Consider the following 22,057-nt stretch of genomic DNA (forward strand, 5'->3'; position numbering starts at 1 on the left):
TTAAGTTTGTGTCATAAAGAAGCCTCAAAGAAGAGTACCAGAGATGACTTGCTATTCTCTGGTCAGAGCTGTCGGGAGGAGATAAAGACAGGATGAAACTGCCACTAGAATGACCTTAGGACAAGAATCTAAAAAACCTTGATCAGTTTGTTTACCTAGTCCTGTGATCCGAAATATTTAATAGATTGGTTCCAGAACCCAGAGAAGAAAATCACAAAGGCTAACTTGCCTATTGTTTTTAATTTCCAAAGGCAATGGACCTCCCCTAAATCACTGGGAATCTTCAGCTCACAGAATATTTTTGGTAGTAGAACTCAAAAGGAAGGCAGGAAGCCAGGAGGGCAGGAAGGCAGAAGGGCAAGAGGGTAGGCAGAGAAGGAGGAAGAGAAGGAGGGACGGAGGGAGAGAGGAATATCTGGCTTCCATACTTTATTCTGCCACTTCAAATGGGATAACCTTGGAAAATTTCATCCCTTTATTTGGTCTCAGTTTGTCAATGAAAACATTACAGCCGTAACATTTGATGCGTCTGGTACTACAAACTTCTGGATGTGCCGTTTTACAGTCGAACCCCTATAATGCCTAGCACAATCCCAGAATCTCACTAATTGAAATGGAGGTTGGGGCTTTCAACATCCTCTGTGATGTGAATCTATTTTACATTCCTCCCACATCTTCAAAAATATATCGCAATAATATAGGGTAATTTCCTCTGCATCCCCTGAAAATACTTACCTCTTTTTTTAACCTCAGTTTTCTCATATTCTTCCCCCTTTCTCTTCATCTTCCTCAGTCTTTGCCACACTCACCCTGCAGTGTCCAGCTTTTAACCAACCTCCTCCATGGAGCCACGCCTGGCTTCCACAGCCTACCTTAATCACTTTCACTGAGCTCTTTCTCTGCTTGAGTTTTTTCTTCTTAGGTATTATCACTAACGTACTTTACATTTTACTTATTTACCCAATTTATTGTTTACTCTTCTGATTAGAATACAAGCTCTAAGAAGACAGAATTTTGGGGTCATTTACTACTGTGTTTCTAATGCCTAAAACAGAATCTAACACATTGTAATAACTTAATGAATACCCATTGTCTAAATGAGTGAATGTCTAGAAGGTGACCGTTCCTCATAGGAGCCCAGTGCCTTTCAGAGTCATCAGAGACACATGCAGGGAGATCAACTTCAAAACAGTAACAATAAGCTGGTAACTACGTGCTTACTAAGCATGTAAAAATGTTGTGGGTTGAAAGCTGGAGAGAAGAGAGAGGGTTATTCTAAGACTTGTTTCTATCCTAGAAGTTCCTACAATTGAGAACAAAAGTTGTATTTTCTTGACTAGTCCCTGTTTACTGCCTGTCTCTATGTCCTATGTACGGAAGTTTTACTTAATGTTAATTCCTAAAGGAAAGTGCCTATGGAAACAATCCTTAATGCTTAAGAGTTCCAAAGAAAGGCTTACAAATAAATGGCAATTGTAGGTATGACAATAAAAAGACCAGACAGGTTAAGTGTTCACTGAGAATGACAGACATTTTCCTGGCAATTTGGGTGAGAATGTAATAATTTTTCTACTTGAAAAAGTAACAGTGATCTCAAGTCTGAAGAAAAGACACAAGGTAGATCTAAGCTGATCTTCACAACTCTAGCACACATGATAGGGGACTGGGAAATCGCACAAATAATTTTTTTTCCCAATCTCAGCAACACTTGAGTTGTAGAAACCTGTCGATGGAGTGTTATATAGGATTAGTATAAGTGCAGCAATATCAAGAGGTAAAAAGAAATGGTAGTGTCTGGTTAGTGGTAATAGGAGGAAGTTGTACTGCTGGGAGATAAGAAACTGGGTTTTTTTTTTTTTTTTTGTGGAAATCTGCAGGAAGCAGCAAATGATTATCAGACAAACACATCAGCCATGAGAGTGTTACAGAGAATTAAAAAACGAGTGCACACAGATGTCAAGATAGCAGCTTTGTGGGTCTTGGGGCCCCTTGTAATAGAGACAAAGACATGAAGATGTTTTCTCCAAATAAGTCATTCAAACACGTACACTGATAATACAATGGAGTTTGGTGCAGTGAAAAGAAAACTGATTAGAAATCAGGAGACTTGGACATTTTTCTGACTTGTCCAATTAATTGACTTATGGCATATCAGTTAGGTTTCTTATTAAGGTTTCAGTTTAATCCTCCAGGAAACGGATTGGTTGGACTCAACGTTTGTGTAAATTTACTTCCACTACCAATGTTTATTAATTTATTTAGGTGAGTTTGAAATACGCATAGGAATAGTACCCATAAAAGAAAGTGCATTTATACAGTTTCCCCATTAAAAAATTGGAAATGGGTCAGTGGTCTCTGGAGTTACTTCCCATTTACCAAATTCCCTTTCAAATTAACACCAACATATGGAGCTCCTGCACATGTGGCCTTCACACTGGATCCAGGAAACTGGTGAGCCTGAACATGAAGGCCATACGGGAACTTATACAGGGAGTCAGTCAGGTGCTACTCATTGACTGTCAACACTGCTTGAACTTTTCTGCTTCTTTGCTTTAGCTTATAGTTTCATCCACTTTCCTCTCTAATCAAACAAATTCTTTCTACCCTTTAATGGCCTACTTAAGTCATCTCCTTTCTCTGACCTGCCTGTAGCAACTAACATCCATGCCTGCACCATATGCAACAAAACAGTAAGTGGCTACCTCTCTTGTCATCATTTACCACTACTTGCAACTTCTCCCCTAAACCCATCATAGAACATAGCACAGTACTTTGCAAGAGAAGGGACTCCGTAAGTGCTGTACCTGCAGAGGAGCAAGAATCACCCTGGCACTGGGAAATTATCCCCAATTAGTATTCATCATAGGACAGGTGCTCCTGACTGTCCTCATGGCCTTGGATCCTAATGTACATTTTTGCACAGCTTGTAGTAAAGAGGAAAAAGGCTTAGAGCATAGTCTTTCCAGTCCTTTGCTGATATAACACAAGGTCACCCAAGTCTGACTTAATTTATGAAGCTTGAACTACCAAATTCTCCTATTTAAAAAAAAATATTTGCCAGTCTTTCAAGTTTTTATTCATTTCTTCATCAAAATTTCCTTCTGGAGTTCATCTGTCATCTCTCTTGATGCTGGCTTATAGTACATGATCATATTTGGTCTTCTCTGTGAGGATAGAAATATAAAGCCTGCAGATATCTGTTCTCCAATTTTCCCACGAAACTTAAGAAATTCCCACACTGGTACTATTGCTTCTTGCCTGAATCAGCCCAAACCTTATTTCTCCCTTCTGCTACCATTTCCAGCCTTTTGTTCTTTCCTCTTTTCTACATTTCTTTAGAGGTTCATTCCATAAATCCTTCTCCACAATCTGTCAAGAGTTCTGAAATCCTGTTACAGCCAAGTGGAGTAAGACAGAATTCTTGTTCTGAGGATGCTATAGTTAAAAGCAGAAATTGTAGCAGATAGGATTGAGGTTAGACAGGAGAAATATCCTCTACTGGTTAAGATTAGGGAGTTAAGAGCTGTGAAATGAGTATCTTCCAACAAAAATTGTTATTAGAGGCAGTAACTGTAGCAGCAGCAGAAAGCCTGTAGAGGTATGTCATAATTATGACATGAAGAACATCACCTATTTCTAGTCTCTGTTTTCCAAGGGAAGCAGTCTGGGATTCACTACATATTGACATGGGCAAGTCAAAGGTAGGTACTAATAATAACTCATATGTAAAGAGGACTGTATATGTATCCATAAAACTTTCCTGTAAACTGCTTAACTGAATCCTGACAACCACTTTAGAGCTAATCACTGTTACCTGACACTCATGGAGATATGTTACTTGTCCAAGGTCACCTCCCTGTAGTGCTGAGATTGAAACTCAAGTTGGTCTGACTCCATGTTATATAGTTTTTCTGCTGACATTACAATAAGAAAATGGCCCAATGTCACCATCCAATGTAATTTGGGATTTAAAAAAAAGGAGAAGTAGTTTTAGTAAATTCTCCATTTCGCATGCTATGCAAGCTCTCCATCTTATAGTCTAGTAGAGAAAAGGCAGCATGAACACAAGGTAATTTATATTTGGTTCTGTGACAGTCTTAGTGCGGGAAGTGTTGCTTTGTTTGTGTTATTAGAATAGTTTCCTTTCTGACTCCAGCGAGGTGATTATGAAGCAGTTTAGCCTTCCTCAGGCTTACAGAATGGTTTTTTTGGCAAGGGTCCCACTAACTTCCAGTTGGGAGGAGAGAATCTGCCTGGAATTCCACATTACTTTCAGATTGTTGTGGCATTCAGAATATTTCATAATGGTTTGGGGCACCACAGAGCAATGAGAGCTGATACCGTCACAGCCCTGTGGTGGGGCCCCACTCAGTACATGGGGCCTGTCTGGGGAGTCTTGAGGAAAGAGCTGGGATAGCTGGGCTGGTGACAGGTACTCAGAGGGCTTGGGAAAGTGGATAATTACCATTATTTGCTATAGACATATTTTAATATTTTAGCAACTATTAGCCTACCAATTTGCACCTGACAAATACCAGCTCTACTTACAGATACTTCACTATGGGGAAATTTTCAAGGGGCTCAGTAAGGAAAACCAAAGCTTCTTTTACTTTAAAGTTCAGAGTGTTATTTAGAAATTAAAGAAAAGGAAAACTGTAGAAAGAGTTTGGGCCTTGGAATCAGAGTTAGCCTAATTTGGAATCATAGTTCTGTCTACTTCCTGCGTATTTGTCCTTGGTAACACTATCTTTCCTTCTATACGTAAGTTTCTTTTTCTTTTTCTTTTGTCTTGCTGTGTTACCCACGCTGGTCTTGAACACCTGACCTCAAGCAATCTTCCCACCTTTGCCTCCCCAAATGCTGGAATTATAGGTGTGAGCCACCGCACCTAGCCTATACCTAATTTTCTTCATGTGCAAAATACTGTGCCAAATTAGATGGGTGACTGGCAGCTGTAATCAGATAACATATATTAAGTCCCTGATGTATAAAGGTGGTGCTTAATAATTGATAGATATGATTATGAATCTGCCCTCAGTCTAAGATGTTCACTAAAGTTGAAACATCTTGAGGAATAAGGAAGGAAAGAAGGAAGGAAGAAGGTGTGAACAGCAGGGTACAGCTGACAGTATAAAATCAAGATGGTGAAAAAGATTTTTTAATATGTGGTAAGCAGAGATAAAAAGTAATCAATGAAAAGTCTTTCTTTCTTACCTAATTCTCCAAGGGACCAGAGAGATTATCTAATCCTGGTCACTCATTTTGTAGTTGAGGAAACAAGAGAGAGAGGAGGGAGAAAGAGAGAGAGAGAGAGGAGAGAGAGAGAGAGAAAGAGAGACAGAGAAGCAGGCTTGTCTGGAGTCACAAAGAATATTAGTGGTTTTAAATGGGGACCAAACTCACAAGTTCTGAGTTCCAGATGCATGCTTTCTTCCTTTATATCGTACAGCCTTCCTCCTGCCACACTTGGTTTCCAAGGCCCAGTCCTAGGTTTGTCTTTAGTGCTCTGGGGGACATGTATGAGACAGACTTCTCTTCTCTTCTGTCTGTTTTGTGCCTATGCCCCAAGCAGTGCCTGTAAGTTGAGACTGAGAGTGAGAACCAGTGTGGGAGGAGAGAAGAAGGAAATGGGGTTTCCATGATGTGGCCCATAAGATCTTCTGCATCCACAGCCAAGATATACATCATTACCATCGCAAAGAGCTGTGGGAAATCCCAGAGCAGCTAACATTTCTCTGTTTGTGAACTGGGCAAATTCCACCTCAACCCAGGGGAATTGTCCCCCATTTGACATACCCCAATCTGCAACAAATTCACACATTCCTTCATAGATAAGAACTGTCTTCTAGCTCCTAACCCTCTTTAATGTCACTCAGGTTGGAAGATCATCAGAACAAGAATTTCCCAGAGAATATTTGAACATTCTGAGACTTCTGTTGTCCAAGGAGCAGTTCAGTCTGCTCAGGGAAAAGGGGAGATGTTATTTGGTAAATAATAGAAACAAAAAATGCCCATTTATCAGTGGAACTCCTATTTCCCTCCCTTTTCATACTCTTTCTCCCACATATAAGTGTAGCTGAATAAATACTGAAAGAAGATCATCTAAGAGCTTTTTCCTCTCCTTCCCTTTCTTTCTTACTTCCACTTTCAGGATATGAATTTTAAGAAAGGCTTGTATAATGCTACAGGAAATACTAAAGTTGTGTATTTGGAAAAAAATCCCATATTCTCAATGTAGGGAGACATCAAATATCTTCATTTGAATGGGCAATAAAGACATCAAGAATAAGAAACAGCAGTTTATCTGAGCTGATTTGTAGATGGTTTCATCAAGAGAAAGTAGGAAGAATGAGCAGATTTCTCAACCATTGAGTTAGCTCTGTGAATTTGTATCTTTCATTCTTCAGTTTTATCTCCTTGGTAATAAGCTCTGTCCTGCATATACTCATTTTCTTCTTTCCTGCTTTTCCTTTTCAATATCTGCACACAATCTTCTTGTCCTCGTCCCTCTGCTTATTTGACTGAACTCTTTTCTTAATCTAGAATCTGTGTTTAGGTCACTCTGCCTCAGGCCTGTGTGTGGTAGGGTACCTAGTACTGTGGGTACTGGAATATCCACTTTGGTCTTGTTCCTTAGGTGGAAAAGAGAACAGTTGTCAGTTTGCAGGTGGAAATAAATGTGTGATCTTTTCCCCTTACTGTAGCCCAGAAGGAACCTTGTAAGTCACAGTATTGGCTGAGACGAGACCTCCTTTTAATTCTCTACTAGAATCCAAATCATACACATTGAACTGAAAATGACAATTGGGCCTTCATGTTCACTACATAATGCTGAATCATAAACATTGAACTGAAAATGACGGTTGGACCTTCATGTTCGCTACATAATGCTGAATCGCAGGGTTCCATCTTAATTTTCAAAAACCCAAGAGTTATGAGGACATGTTGGTAGTATGGCTATAAATGGTTTCTAAACACCCTGGGGTGCATGTGAATAACTCATATGTTAGATTGCTCTCTATCCCTCCTGCTATATCTTCAGCTTGTTATTTCTGATAATAGTCTAAGTAGAGACAGATAATAAATCTGACTTCCCTTCCTCCTCCTAACACTTCATGCTGCAAGAGAATCATACAAGATCTTTATCTCTAATCACTCAGCTGAACAACTGTTGAGTCTGATACTTGGGCACACAAGTTGAAGGTTCCTACCTCCAACCTCCCATCCTAGGTACTGCCCTGCACCATCTAGAAAGTCTCCTTAGCTCTCTACTCAGGACCACTTGTGTTATACAGAGGAACTAGTACTTCCCTGGATATCTCCTGTAAATGCTCACAGTCTTGTCAAATCAATTCTGTGGAACTCTCCTCTCTTGGCCTTGCACTGCCCTGGGGACCCACCCTTTCTCTTCCACCCACTGGTGAGCTCAGTGGCACAGAAGGGGGATGGGAAAACCCCAGGGTGGAGGATCTTTCCACTCCTCCATCTACCCCAAAACTCATGTAGGTGGTAACATGCTCTGCCTGCTACCACTGGGGCAAGGGGTGTTGGAGGATCATGAAGCCCCCAATATTATGTAGGTCACCGAGAGGTCAACACATCCATCTATCCATCTTTGAGATGTGAACCCTGAAATCCGGTCCTGACGGTGGCTCTCCATCTATCTTGAGCCTCCCAGTTAATTTGACCTTGCATCATTCAAGTGTGTACATCCTCCCTCATAGCTGACCTCAATATATCTTGCTGCAATTTATCTCAACAAGTTTCTTCTACAGCTTCTGAAGAAAGAGGTCGTACCTATAGAAAGCAAAGTTGATTTCAGCCAGGTACTCTCAATGCTTGGAGCTATGGACACTAGAGTAGGGCCCGAAATGAAACCTGGAAACTTCTTCCTTGAGAACTTTTCAGTGTTATAATCAGATGGAAACTGCAGCAACAATGAGTTCAGCAAGACACAGAGAGAAACTTTGCAGGTGAGAAAAGTAATAAAATTCCTAAAATAGTTATTTAAGTCATCAAAGAGACCCAAGTTTCGAGAATCTAGAAAGATTACCTCTCTGATAATAAAAAGAAAACAAACAAACGAAAGCAAAAGGCACCCGGTATCGTTCTCCTAGGCATAATGATGGATGCTTTTAAGGTTGAAGTAAGAGCGGTGGGAGATTTTCTCCTGATTTTCCCTTGTCTTGATCTTGATAGCCTGATTTTTCTCTGACACGTTTCCTTCTTTCTCTTAGCATCACCCTAAATCAGTACAGCCTTGAAACTGAGATAAAGGCTGTACTTACCTGTCCGCTGGTAGAAAACTGAGTTCGAGGCAAAGCAGTCGTCGAAGCTGGGCCGAGGCCTTCACAGGTGTGGGCACAGAGGTGAAGCGAGGGAGAAAGTATCATGTTGTAGATTATGCCTTTCTCCCTGAACTCATTCAACTGCTGTTGCCTGCTCAAAAGGGGAAGCGGAAATGAGAACACACCACACACACACACATCCACACATGTAGACGCAGTCCCCGCCTCCCAGCCCAGCCACATCCTTTGCTCCGGCTCAGGGGACTGAGGGCAGGACAAACCATCTGGAGACACGGTGCTCACAACTAGGAAGACCTTCCTGCCCCAGAGTTGTCTCTGTCTTTCCAGAAAAACAGATCTTTTCCTATTAAGGCAAAGGTACAGTCCATTTAAAGAGGTGTGTGCAGGAGTCTTCCTACCATATAACTAGAATTCCACTGCTGCAGACAAATCCTTCTGTCCTCCGGAGCGCTGTCTGAAAATGGGAAAGCTCTCTCTCATAAATGATCTGGCGTTTATCTCAGAGAAGATGTTTCCAGCCCTGTCACACACTTGAGAGGGATCCGAGCCAGTCGCTCTGTGTTTATAACTTTCAAACTCTGGTAAATTCCCCCGAAGCTTGTTTTTGAATACTGCTTACTTTTTTTTCTGTTAGTTTCTTAACTTTGTTTTTATGTTCAAACCACTTCAAAGTTTTCGTTTTTGTAATAAATGACTGCTTTCCCCCACGTTTTCAAAGCTGAACTTTTAAAATCAGTTATACCCTGAAGATGTCTTCAGTTTACTGGTTTTCAGTTTGGAGAAGGCTTAATGAACTCTAAAAGGTTTCTCCCAGTCCTCAATCACTCTCACCCACCAGGGGCATTCAGCACTGCTGACGATCCCTCCTTGCTTCTCCAGTATCTCCGAACACACTTTCCTCTCTGTATGATACTGCTGCATTTTGGGTATCTTCTTTCTCTCTCTCTCCTGATTCTACTGTTTCCTTCTTTAAATCATTTATTTATGAATATATATCACAATATTTATTCTACACGGCACTCCTCTAATGTGTTAATTGTGACTGATTTTCACATGTTCATTACCTTCTTTCTGATTTTTTGGCTATTTTTTTTTTTTTACCATGTTTCTAAATTCCATTTCCAATCATCAATAGGACAACTCCACTGAGTATCCATAGTATAGCTATAATATGATAGAAATAATCCTAAATAAAATTCTCGCTTGGCAAATTAAGTTCCCAAAACATTATTTTCTTCAAGTATAATGTGAGGAAAATGACAATTCTCTCTGTTTCTCACTCAACCCTTCCCCCACCCTATTCCTTTTACATAGGCATGAAAATATCTAACATGTTTTCTTAGGACATAGTAGATGCTAAATATGTGCTTTTCTGAGAATTAGCTTCACAGTCAACAAGTAAAACACTAAACCCAACATGCCTAATTCTCTTTATTTACTATTCTTTTCTGTACAAATTAACTGTAAAAACTCAACTAATGGAAACTTAACAACTCTTAAATCCTAAGTTTCTGGAATTCAATGTTTTCCTGAACAGTTGTTTTTCAATATGTTTGGGATATGGAGAATATCATTTCTGTAGGGAGTTTGGAAATATGTGAGGGAGATTTAATTTTCAAAGAAATGGGAAGCTGATACTGGTATTTACTTCTGAGGGTCAGTGATGATAAGTGCTTTGGAAGGGATAGGACTGTTCAGCACAAGGAATAATTGTCCTGGCCCAAATGTCAGCATTTTGTTAACATTGATAGTTTGATGGTTAGGAGAGCAGGCTTTACAGTGAGGCTCTGGCATCAAGTAGCTCTGTAGTCTGGGATACATTAACATCTCTAGGTCTCAGTTCGTTGGCTGCTAAATGGGGATAACCTTACAGGAGTGATTGTAGAGCTATAAGAATAAAGGAATACAGAGTATTTAGTCCAGTGCCTACCTTACAGCAAATGCTCAAGAAATTGCAGCTATTTTTAAGACTCTTGAAATATAATAGTTTCTTTTCTTTTGACTTTTATTTTAAGTTCAGTGGTACCTGTGCAGATTTGTTACATAGGTGAACTCTTGTCATAGGGGTTTGTTGTACAGATTATTTCATCACCTGGGTATGAAGCCTAGTACCCAATAGGTATTTGTTTTGATCCTCTCCCTCCTTCCACCCTCTGCCCTCCCATAGGCCCCAGTGTGTGTTGTTTCCCTCTACGTGTCCATGTGTTCTCGTCATTTAGCTCCCACTTATAGGTGAGAACATGCGGTATTTGGTTTTCTGTTCCTGTGCTAGGTTTCTAAGGCTAATGGTCTCCAGCTCCATCCATGCTGCTGCAAAGGCCCTGATCTCGTTCTTTTTTATGGCTGAGTAGTATTCCATGGTGTATACGTTCCACATTTTCTTTATCCAGTCTATCATCAATGGGCATTTAGGTTGATTCCATGTCTTTGCTATTGTGGATAGTGCTGCAGCGAACATACACGTGCTCGTATTTTTATAACAGAATGATTTATATTCCTTCAGGTATATACTCAGTAATGGGATTGCTGGGTCTAACGGTATTTCTGTTTTTAGGTCTTTGAGGAATCGCCACACTGCCTTCCACAAGGGTTGAACTAATTTACACTCCCACCAACAGTGTATAAACATTCCTTTTTCCCTGCAACCTCGCCCACATCTTTTATTTTTTGACTTTTTTTTTTTTTTTTTTTTTTTTTGAGACGGAGTCTCACGCTGTTGCCCAGGCTGGAGTGCAGTGGCGCGATCTCGGCTCACTGCAAGCTCCGCCTCCCGGGTTCCCACCATTCTCCTGCCTCAGCCTCCTGAGTAGCTGGGACTACAGGCGCCCGCCACCGCGCCCGGCTAATTTTTTGTATTTTTAGTAGAGACGGGGTTTCACTGTGGTCTCGATCTCCTGACCTTGTGATCCGCCCGCCTCGGCCTCCCAAAGTGCTGGGATTACAGGCTTGAGCCACCGCGCCCGGCCCTATTTTTTGACTTTTTAATAATAGCCATTCTGAGTAGTGTGAGATGGTATCTCATTGTGGTTTTGATTTGCACGAAATATAATATTTTCAATTTATCCAAATGCTATGTCTATCTGTCAAAATTACCTCATTCATTAAAGATGCCATTTCACAAGCAATTGCTAGAGATTTTTTTATTAATAAAAAAGATTTATTTTTTGATTTTTATTTATATTTATTCTTAATTTTTGTGGGTACATATGTAGGTTTATATGTTTATAGTATTTGTGGTTTATTTTTTGAAAGAAATATTTTTCTCTTCTACAAGCAGCTTCTGAAAGACGAAGATGAAGACTACATGATTCCTAGGAGGAGAAGGAGGCCCAGGGTATTTCTCTGTTTATCTTCTTTCTCTTTCTTTCTTTGTTTCTTTCCTTCTTTCCCTTCCTTCTTTCCATCCCCTTCCTTCCTTCCTTCCTTCCTTCCTTCCTTCCTTCCTTCCTTCCTTCCTTCCTTCCTTCCTTCCTTCCTTCCTTCCTTCTTTCTCTCCTTCCCTCCTTCCCCTTTCTCTTTTTTCCCTCTCACCTGCCCTTCCCACCCTTTGAAAACGTTAAGTGTCTCTATATCTTTGGCACCATGAACTTCTCTGAGCATATATTCCAGGTGCTTCATGAAAATGGCTTGTTCTTTTTATACTAGATGCAGTAGTTCAGGGTTTCCGAAGGGTTTTTTGTGAGCTTGTTCATTTTTTTCCCTTGGTTAAAAATAAAAACCCTTATGCTAACTGAGATAATGAATTTGTTCTCCACTGCATGTGTGATTCAGCACTTTGGTGCCTCATGATAGGGCCTATTTGTCATTCCATGGCTCCCTCTCTTGTGTTTTATAGAGCTTAGTAAAAACACTGAACTAGGGGTAAAAGAACTATCTGAGTTTAAAACTATACTAGTTACTTAATTTCACTGGATATCTGTATCATCTTCTGACAGAGAAATGTTTTCTAAGATCCTCTTGGCTTTAGATGTCTGTAACATCTGTACAGACTATTTTTCTCTACCCTTTTATAACTACATGTAGCTTATTATGGAAAATGAAAATATTAAGTGACAGATATTTGGTAAGAAATTATTATAAAGGTAGTAGAAAAAGTACTTTGAAATACTCTTTTCCATGGAAAAGGCAAGTAAATATTGCTTTTGAATAACATTATCCTCCACACATGTAACCTGAAAACACTGATAAATAAGAACAATTTCTGAACACTGATGTGCCCATCAAACAGATGGGCTGTAGTTGGGTATAAGTTCTGGAGCTGCAGAACTAAGGGCTGAGCTGGCAAGTTGCCCAGACCTGGGGCAGAGCCAAGACAGCTGTCCATAGAGGCTGTACCAAGACAGAGAAGCTGCTGCTCAGAGCCACTGCTCTGGGCCGAGCAGCTGGGCCCCTCTACCCAGGCCCAGATGCAAATCATCTGCCTCCATTTCAGCTCTCAACCTTCTTCTTTCTCAGATCCTGGGGTTTGCAAATGCCGTTTTTGTTTGGTTTGGTTTGGTTGTTTTGTTTTTTTTCCAGGAGTCTGTTCCTCCAAAATGCTGATGTGGGAGTTTGAGTGAATTTGTCTCCTTCCTATCCCAAAGGCTCAAAAGTAGAGAGAGAGAGTGGCTAGAATTGTAGGGGAGAGAGCAGTGGTTTAACTCACCACAGATTTTCTGAACTTTCTCCAGGCAGAAAAGTGTCCACCAAGGTCATCTTGTTCTTTTCTCTGCTTCTATGTTCTGGTTGTTAAGGATACAGAAAATGGGATTCTGTAACTTTTCTAGTCTAACCATTCTCCTAAATTACTCCACTCAGTGCCAGAAAGTTCTTCCTTCTGTCTGGCAGTACCTTCCCTGTGTAAAAGTCCAGGAGAACAGAAGAGCAATCCATCTCAGGCCTCTGCAGAGGGTGTTCTTTCGGTGATCCGGATTGCAGTTCTACCCAAAATGTATTTTACTGGATACCTTCTGAGTGCTGGAAATGAGATAGATCTGGGGAAGGGGCTGAGGGGAGTGTAGAAGGAGAGGAAGAGATACAAGGGGGAGAAACAGTGTCAAATATTATCCCTTAGAGGGCTTATTTTCTAGTATGATCAAGTAATTTGGGGAAATACAGGGTTAACAAAAGACAAACATGTTCCTTTAAGGCAGTGGTCCTCAATCTTTTTGGCCTCAGGGACTGGTTTCATGGAAGACAATGTTTCCATAGGAGCAGGCTGAGGGGGATGGTTTGGCGATGAAACTGCTCCACTTCAGATCATCATGCCTGCCACTCACCTTCCTGCTGTGCGGCCAGGTTCCCAACAGGCAACCAAACTGTGCTGGTCTGGGGCCCCCTGCTTTAAGGCATAACTTCTTGAGGTTTTTAATAGATTAACATGAATTATGACTCTCTTAGAAGGGAAGGTTTTGTATTTCCCAAATGTATTGGCCTATGGATTCCCCTCCCTTCCCCTCCCCTCCCCTCCCTTCCCCTCCTCTCCCCTCCCTTCCCCTCCCCTCCCTTCCCTTTCCCTCCCCTCCCCTCTCCTTCCCCACCCTTCCTTCCTTGGAACATCCCAAGGAAATTATTTTGGAAAAGTTTTCTTGCACTACAGCCACTTCTCTGGATTAAATCGTGACATTAACATCTTTGATTATATTCAGATGGCTATGAACACAGGATTGACTTTTCAGTGAGGCTATGTTTCATCTTTCTTTTGATCAAGCCCATTTAACTCAGAATCACAGGTCTTAATTGAGTTCTTCAGTGTGATTTGCGTGGTGAGTACTCTGTTTTGTAAGCCCATGGAGGAGGACAGAGCCTGGATGTGGGTGTAAGTGCAGTGGAGGAGGAGAGATCTGGGGGTTTCATAGGATGGGAGGCAGGAGACTTTTGGGGCTAGAGAGAGATCTATCAAGAAAAATCGCATGGACTTGACAAACAAGAAATGTGGAATAGTTTTAAAACTTGATCTCTCTACCTAGAAGAAAAGAGGGCTTCTAGCAGGGTTCCTCCCTACACCAGGGACCTGGTACAAAGTAAATACTCACAGCAATGGTATAATTATTGACGGGGAAAGAAAGAAGAGGAGGAGTGAAAAGCAGTCAAAATTTTTTAGATGAAAGAGGATTTAAGGTGGTTTGAACTATTACTTTAGTATGTTCAAGCTGCTATAACAGAGAAAAACCCATAAAATGGGTGATTTACAAACAACAGTAATTTATTTCTGACAGTTCTGGGGTGATGTCCAAAATCTAGGTGCTGGTGGATTTGGTATCTGGTGAGCGCCTACTTCCTAGGTCATAGACACCTGTCTTCTCACTGTGTCCTCATGTGATGGGAAGGGAGAGCTAGCTCTCCGGGGTCTCTCTTATAAGGCACTAATCCTGATCATGAGGGCTCTGCCCTCCTGACCTAATCACTTCCCAAAAATGCCACCTCATAATACCATCACCTTGGGGGTTACAGTTTCAACATATGAATTTGAGGGGCTGGTATGAACATTCAGACTATAGCAACCTCGGAGAAACCATGAAGGGAGCGTCAGGGGTCAGTGACTTCATGGATTTGGGGAACATTTAAAACTGGGTTCTTCAGGCCCAACACTCCAAAGCCTTGAAAAGGATAAGCATCAAAAGACAAAGTAGCAGGTAAAATTCGGGGGTTGTTGTAGATTTGGTATAAGGGAAAAATAGGTAGGGTGAGTGAATATGGGGTTAGAACTTAGAGGTAGAACATGAAAACTTGGGTTATTGTGAGAAAGGGGCAGGAGGTCACAGATTGGAGGAAGGGGCAGATTTTTTTTTTTTTTTTAAGCCTAGGTTCATCTCTCATCTCCACAAAGCAGGAGCCTGGAAGTCTGAGGCCACTCTACCGAAATCAGACTGCATTCCCCGTCCACAGGAGTCTGGACTCCCTGGTGCGCAGAATGGACGCTGGTCAAAGCAGAAGAGGGTGCGGGGCAGAACCCAGCAATGAACTGCAGAACAACAGACCAAGGTTTCTGGAAAGATGTTAAGTGTTTCCTCAGTGTAGTGTCAGTTAATCAGAGGAAGTGGGACAACTGCGGCCTTCTCATCAGAGGGATATCTGCAGGTGGCGGGATGGTGCATGTGGCACCCCAGAGTGCGGTCCGTGCACGCAGGAGTGTCAGGTCCAAGGAGAGTTCTCTTTGTTAGGTTTGAGAAAGAGTAGGAGGAAGAGGTGGAGGAGGAAAAGAGAGAAGAGAGACTGAATCAGAGAGAAGCAGAGAGAGAATCTGAGGGAAATGATTTACATGCAAGAGAAAGTGAAACTGAAGTGTAACCACCCACCCAAATTGCAAAAGGCAACTTTTCTTGTCCACCCACTAGAGGAAACATCTCATCTTTTTCAGGCACCTGGCCTGGCAGCAATCATCCTCCTCCCATCGCCTGCCCTGCCTCCCTTAGAAGGTGGGAGCAAGAGAAAGTGGGAGTGAAGGAGATGTCAATGACTTGAAATGCTCCACAGCTACATATTGTAATTTTCGCTATACTTATATTGAACCTGTCTCTTTTGACCTACGTGTTAAGGAGTGAGAAGTAAAAAATCCTGTCCTTTAGGCCTTACTCTGCTTCTTTTCTTGCTTGCAGATTCCTTAAATGTAAAATGAGGAAGTAAAAATAAATTGTCTTTAAGGTTCTTCCCACTGTAATGTTTTACATTTCTAATAATACTATCATTTAATGAGTGAATACTCTGTGAAAAATGACTAATATATCTTAACTTGAATCCTCAAAACAATCTCAAAAGTGGATATTGTGATCCACAGATGAATTACGTGAGATTGTGTCTCTTTCTGACTTTTCCCACCCTGCAAACCTCTGTCTTCACAGATGAACCCCCAACCTGGTAAACAGTCATGCATCGCTTAGTGACGGGGACATCCTCTGAGAAATGCGTCCTTGTGCGAACATCACAGAGTGCACTTACACAAACCTAGATGGCACAGCCTACTGCACACCTTGGCTCCACAGTACAGCCTATTGCTCCTCGGCTGCAAATCTGTACAGCATGTTACTGTGCTGAATGCTGTAGGCAACTGGAACACAGTGGGAAGTGTTTGTAGATCTTAACACATCTTAACGTAGAAAAAGTACAGTAAAAATATAGTATAAAAGATAAAAAATGGTAAAGGACACTTACCATGAATGTGGCTTGTAGAACTGGAAGTCGCTCCGGGTGAGTCCGTGAGTGAGTGCTGGTGACCATGAAGGCCTAGGACATTACTGTACATCACTGTAGACTCTATAAACACTGGACACCTAAGCTACACGAAACTTACTTAAAAATATTTTTCTCTCTTCATTAATAACTTAATCTTAGTTTACTGTAAATTTTTTATTTTATACAATTTAAAATTTTTGACTTTTTTGTTAGTAACAGCTGAAAACACACATTGTACAGCTGTACAAAAATATTTTATTTATATCCTTATTTGATAAGCTTTTTAAATGTTTAAATTATTTTATTTTACTTTTTAAACTTTTAAAAAAAATTAAGACACAAATACACACATTAGCTTTGGCCCACACAGGGTCAAGATAATCAGTATCACTGTCTTGCACCTCCACGTCTTATCCCGCTGGAAGGTCTTCAGGGGCATGGAGCTGTCATGTCCCTATGATGATGATGCCTTCTGGAAGAGGTCCTGAAGGATCTGCCTGAGGCTGTTTTACAGCTCACTTTTTAAATAAGTAGAAGTAGTGCACTGTAAGACAACAATAAAAACTATAGTGCAGTAAATACATAAACTACAAAAACTATACATAATTATACGTAAACTATACATAAAAGTTTGGTGCAGTTCAGTACATGTATAGGAGCAGAGCAGTATACATAAAAGTATAGTGCAGTAAATACACAAACTACATACATAAACTGTTACTCCAGTAACAGTGGTTTATTATCATTATTAAATATGTGTTATACATAGTTGTATGTGCTATACTTTCATATGACTGGCACGCGGTATTTGTTTACACGAGCAATCAACACAAACGTGTGAGTAAACGTGAGTAATGCGTTGTGCTACCACATTACCATTGCTACGACGTCACTAGGTGATAGGAATTTTTCAGCTCCATTATAATCTTACCGGACGGTCCGTCCTTGACCAGAATATTACTATGCAGCTCCCGACTGTACTCCTAATAACCACCAGGGGGCAGCCTATACCCATTCTTTAATCTCACAGTTACATAGGTGGAAATCTGAGATTAGCCCACTGCCCAGGAGGCTGTCTAATCCAGACTGATGAATTAACCCAGTTATGGAGTATCTGGGCAAGCCCTGTTTGTCTGATTTGTATCACAAGAGACTGAACGAATTTAGGAGCTGAATAAGCAATTGAAGATTTCTTCCTTTGATGTTTTGGATTTATTTTTCATCTTTGGAGACAGGGTGTCCCTATTGCCCAAGCTGGAGTGCAGTGGCATGGTGACGGCTCACTGTTGCCTCGACCTCCCGGGCTCCAAAGATCTTCCGACCTCAGCCTCTCAAGTAGCTGGAACTAGGCACCACCACCATGCCTGGCTAATTTTTTGTAGAGACAGGATCTTAGTTGCCCAGGCTGGTCTCCAACTCCTGGGCTCAAGCAATCCTCCCACCTCAGCCTCCCAAAGTGCTGGGATTACAGGTATGAGCTACCACCATGCCCGGCCAGATTGCTCATTTTAAATTAAAGAATGTTCAGGGTTGAACAGAATTTCAAAAGGTTAAGGAGTAAAAAGAAGTCTGTCCTTGCAGAGAGATCTGAGTGAGCATAAATACCAAGATGGAAAAGTATAGAGTATGTCTGGGAAAAATCAAGTAGCTCAGCATGGCTATACTGTGAGTTGTGTTATGAGAAAGAATGAGTGGAACCTGAGATAACCTAAATTAAGTTTAGATCTAAGAAATCTTGAATACCGTATTTTGGGTTAGGAACTTTAACAGTTTTCCTTTGAAATGGAGAACTACTGTACACCTGTCACTCTGACTTAACATTGTTAATATTTTGCTTTATTATAATGTCTTTTTTCCCAACATTTTGAGAATCAGTTGTAGATATTACGCCCCTTTACCTCTTAAAATTAAAGACAATGATTTTCGGCCGGGCGCGGTGGCTCACGCCTGTAATCCCAGCACTTTGGGAGGCCGAGACGGGCGGATCACGAGGTCAGGAGATCGAGACCATCCTGGCTAACACGGTGAAACCCCGTCTCTACTAAAAATGCAAAAAATTAGCCGGGCGAGGCGGTGGGCGCCTGTAGTCCCAGCTACTCGGGAGGCTGAGGCAGGAGAATGGCGTGAACCCGGGAGGCGGAGCTTGCAGTGAGCCGAGATCGCGCCATTGCACTCCAGCCTGGGCGACTAAGCGAGACTCTGTCTCAAAAAAAAAAAAAAAAAAAAGACAATGATTTTCATAACTGTAGCATAATTATCAAAATTTTAAAAATTAACATTGATACAGTCATCTAGTTTACAGACTTTATTCAAACTTGATTATTTTCCAAATAATTTGTAGGATCACACACTGCATATAGTTTTCATGTCTCTTTTGTCTCCTTTAGTCTGAAATTCTTTCTCTACTTTTCTTTATCTTTCATGGAAGTTGACTTTTTTTCCTTCCCAAGTTTTGTTTTAGGTTCAGGGGGTACATGTTACATGGGTGAATTGGGTGTTGGGGGGTTTGGTGTACACATTCTTTCGTTACCCAGGTAATGAGCACAGTACCTGATGGGTAGTTTTCTGATCCTCACCCTCCTCCCACTCATCACCCTCAGGTAGACCCCGGTGTCTGTTGCTTCCTGCTTTGTGTCCATGGTGTACTCAATGTTGATAGTTTTAAAGAGTATAGTCCTTCTATTCTGTAGAGCGTCTCTCAATTTGACTTGTCTGCAGTTCATGTTATTCAGTCTGGGTTAGGCAGTTTTGTCAGGATTACTACATATGATGATGCCTCCCCAGTATATCACATCAGGAATCATGTGGTATCAATTTTCCTATTATTGGTAATATAAGTTAGTATTCTTTTTTTTTCACTGTAAATTTATAATTTTCCTTTTTAAATTAAAAAGTACTTTTAAATATTTTTAAACTATGTCAATATCCTAGTCCTTATTAAACTTTCAACTCTCACCCACTAGTTTTGGTATTTTATCTTCTTAAGAGTTGGGAGTCATCAAAAATACATTGAGTTGGATAGGATAAAATCAGAACCATGTTTAGAAGTGTCACCCTAGAAGCTGTGTGTGTGTGTGATTTTACTATCTTCAACTCCGATGCATTGTAGGCCTTCCTTTCCTTTTCTTTTCTTTTTTTTTTTTTTTTTTTGGTTTGTTTTATTTTTTGAGATGGAATCTTGCTCTGTCTCTTAGGCTAGAGTACAGTGGCGTGATCTCAGCTCACTGCAACCTGTGCCTTCTGGGTTCAAGCAAATCTCCTGCCTCAGCCTCCCGAGTAGCTGGGATTACGGGCGCCTGCCGCTACACCCAGCTAATTTTTGTATTTTTAGTAGAGACAGGGTTTCACCAGGTTGGTCAGGCTGGCCTCGAACTCCTGACCTCAAGTGATCTGTCCACCTCGACTTCCCAAAGTGCTGGGATTACAGGCGTGAGCCACTGTGCCTGGCCTAGGCCTTCCTTTTGTCTGAGACTCTGGTACTCAAGTTCTGACCTGCTCCAGGTAATCTTTTAACCTTGAGTCTAGCACATAAGAATCTTGGTAGATTGGGGATGCCCTCCCATCAGGCCAGTGCAGCCAGGCTCAGATCATACATTTTGGATGGATTTATTCCTTTGGGCAGATTCCCTTGTGCAAGGCACAACCAGCGCAATCATAAGCGCAGAGACCTAACAGCTCTGGATTAGATTTGGGGAACATTTGAATCTGGGAGAAAACAAACATACATTAAGCTCTTCCAACTCACCCATCTCTCTTTTGGTTGTTTCACTGTATGTCCTCTCATGTAAATCTCACAACAACCCTTCAAGGCAGGCACTAGCATTCTAATTATACAGATGAAGAAACTGAGATTCAGGAGTCTCTGTAAAAGGCCACAATTTAAAGCTTGATGTCTGTGATTCTGAAACCTATATGCATTATATATGCTACTTTATAATCCATTGATTGCAATGACAATTCTAAGAGCAAACCCTGTCATTGATTGTCACTGACATACCAGCTTTTTAAATACACATTTTCCTCACATTCTCATGACAAGTTGTGGGAAATAGAGAGCACATGACATTTGTCTCATTTGATAGATGAAAATCAATGTCCACACAGCTAGTGGGAAAATCAAGCCTTTTGACTTTTAGTCGAGAGATCTTTGTAATTTTATCATGTGCCCTTTTTGGGCACATGAGGATTTAGGGGAGTGAGGGAGAAGAGATAAGGAGAGAAATCGATAGGGGTGGAGGACATCAGCAGGAGGAAATCTGTACAATCAAGATGGCTTCCTGGTCGTGAGCTGTGGAGCTGCCCAGCGATGCCCGCAGGCTTCAGGATGCAGGACACATCCGTGCCCCCGGTTCCTCTTGCCAGAGCCCAGGAGATTGGCAGGGACCCTAGGGAAGACCCACTTCTGGGTGCAGGGCAGATGCTGAGCAGCTGAGCAAGCAGAACTCTGCAGGCCGGCGTGGGGGGTTCTCCTCTAGCTAACTTGGGTTTCCAGAGGCCTGAGAGCACAGCCTCTATATCTTCCTCCTTTGGGAGGAGGAAGGCTGGCTTCTCTTCCCTCTGACTCCCAGTGGTTCTCAAGGCCCCAGTGGGAGGTATTTGCCTGGGAAAAACAGAGCTGAAAGAGCAGCAGAACCTCAAGGTATGAAGGAAAAGGAGAAACTGGCTTCTCCTCTGCTTTTTCTTATAAGACAAGAGGCAGTTAGGGTAGGGCCAAGAATGATTTTGTGAGTCCTTGGAGGGGAGAGGAAAGGTTAAAAGCCACGGGGAAAGTTAACTCTGAGGGTAAAGAAGAAGATCCCCAGTGTGTCCCTACATGCCTACCTACTGTCTGCAATAACAGACACATCTGAGTGGGACTGGCTTAGGTTTGTCATAAAGAAAGAGTTCCAAGGTTTTCTGACAACGGGAGGGATGTGATGATGCCTGGAGGGGCCGTGTGTTCCATAGGGAGGCAGTGACTAGAGAATGGGCTGTCTGGGTTTGACTCCCTGCTCTGTCATTAACCTGCTATTTGAATTTGGGCAAGTTACACAGCCTTGAAGCCTTCGCCTTCTCATGTAACATGAGACAATCATGGTGGCGACCTCAAAGTGATGTGCAAGTGAAATGAGGGAGTATGTAAAGCTTAGTATATCATCTAGTACATAAGAAGAGAGCAGAGACTTTAGCTGTTGTCACACTTGTCACTTCCAGAGAAAGGGCATTGGGTTGAGGGTGAGGAAACCCGGTTTCTATTTGTTTTTGTATATCCAGTTCTTTCCTTGGCAAACAATATCTTCTTCTTTTCCCCCATATGTCCTCTGGTAAAGAGGCAGTATTGCGTGAGCTCCAAATTCTATTTTAACTTCTGAGAGTAACTCACATTTTGAGCGAATGCAAATTACTTTACCTCTCTCAGCCTCAGTTTCCCCATATGTAAATGGAGAGGATGATAGCAATTTGGAGTTGTGGATTATTAGCATAATGTTTCAAGTCAGACAAGCCTGGATTTGAATCATACCTTTAAAACTTACTAGCTATGTGACTGTGGGCATTTTACTTAATATCTCTGAGCCTCAGTTTCCTCAATTGTTACATGAGGCTTATAACACCTAACA

At 41.5% G+C, this 22,057-nt stretch overlaps 1 protein-coding gene across 4 annotated transcripts in view; it reads right to left on the reverse strand.

The window, feature by feature from the left end:
• TESPA1 (thymocyte expressed, positive selection associated 1) overlaps nt 1-8,434 on the reverse strand; it is a 34,146-nt gene extending 25,712 nt beyond the window's left edge. For 2 of the 4 annotated variants that reach the window (XM_015430992.4, XM_045365414.3), the window contains exons 1-2: nt 8,289-8,434; nt 5,404-5,575 (exon numbers count right to left, since the gene is read on the reverse strand). The gene's annotated coding sequence lies outside the window, so the exon portion shown is untranslated. The remainder of the gene's footprint in view (nt 1-5,403; nt 5,576-8,288) is intronic. The other 2 variants (XM_015430993.4, XM_074005914.1) reach the window with 1 other exon arrangement.
• Nucleotides 8,435-22,057: the final 13,623 nt, after the last annotated feature.

This window comes from Macaca fascicularis, chromosome 11 (genome assembly GCF_037993035.2).
Source record: "Macaca fascicularis isolate 582-1 chromosome 11, T2T-MFA8v1.1".
In the NCBI taxonomy this organism is placed as follows: Eukaryota; Metazoa; Chordata; class Mammalia; order Primates; family Cercopithecidae; genus Macaca; species Macaca fascicularis.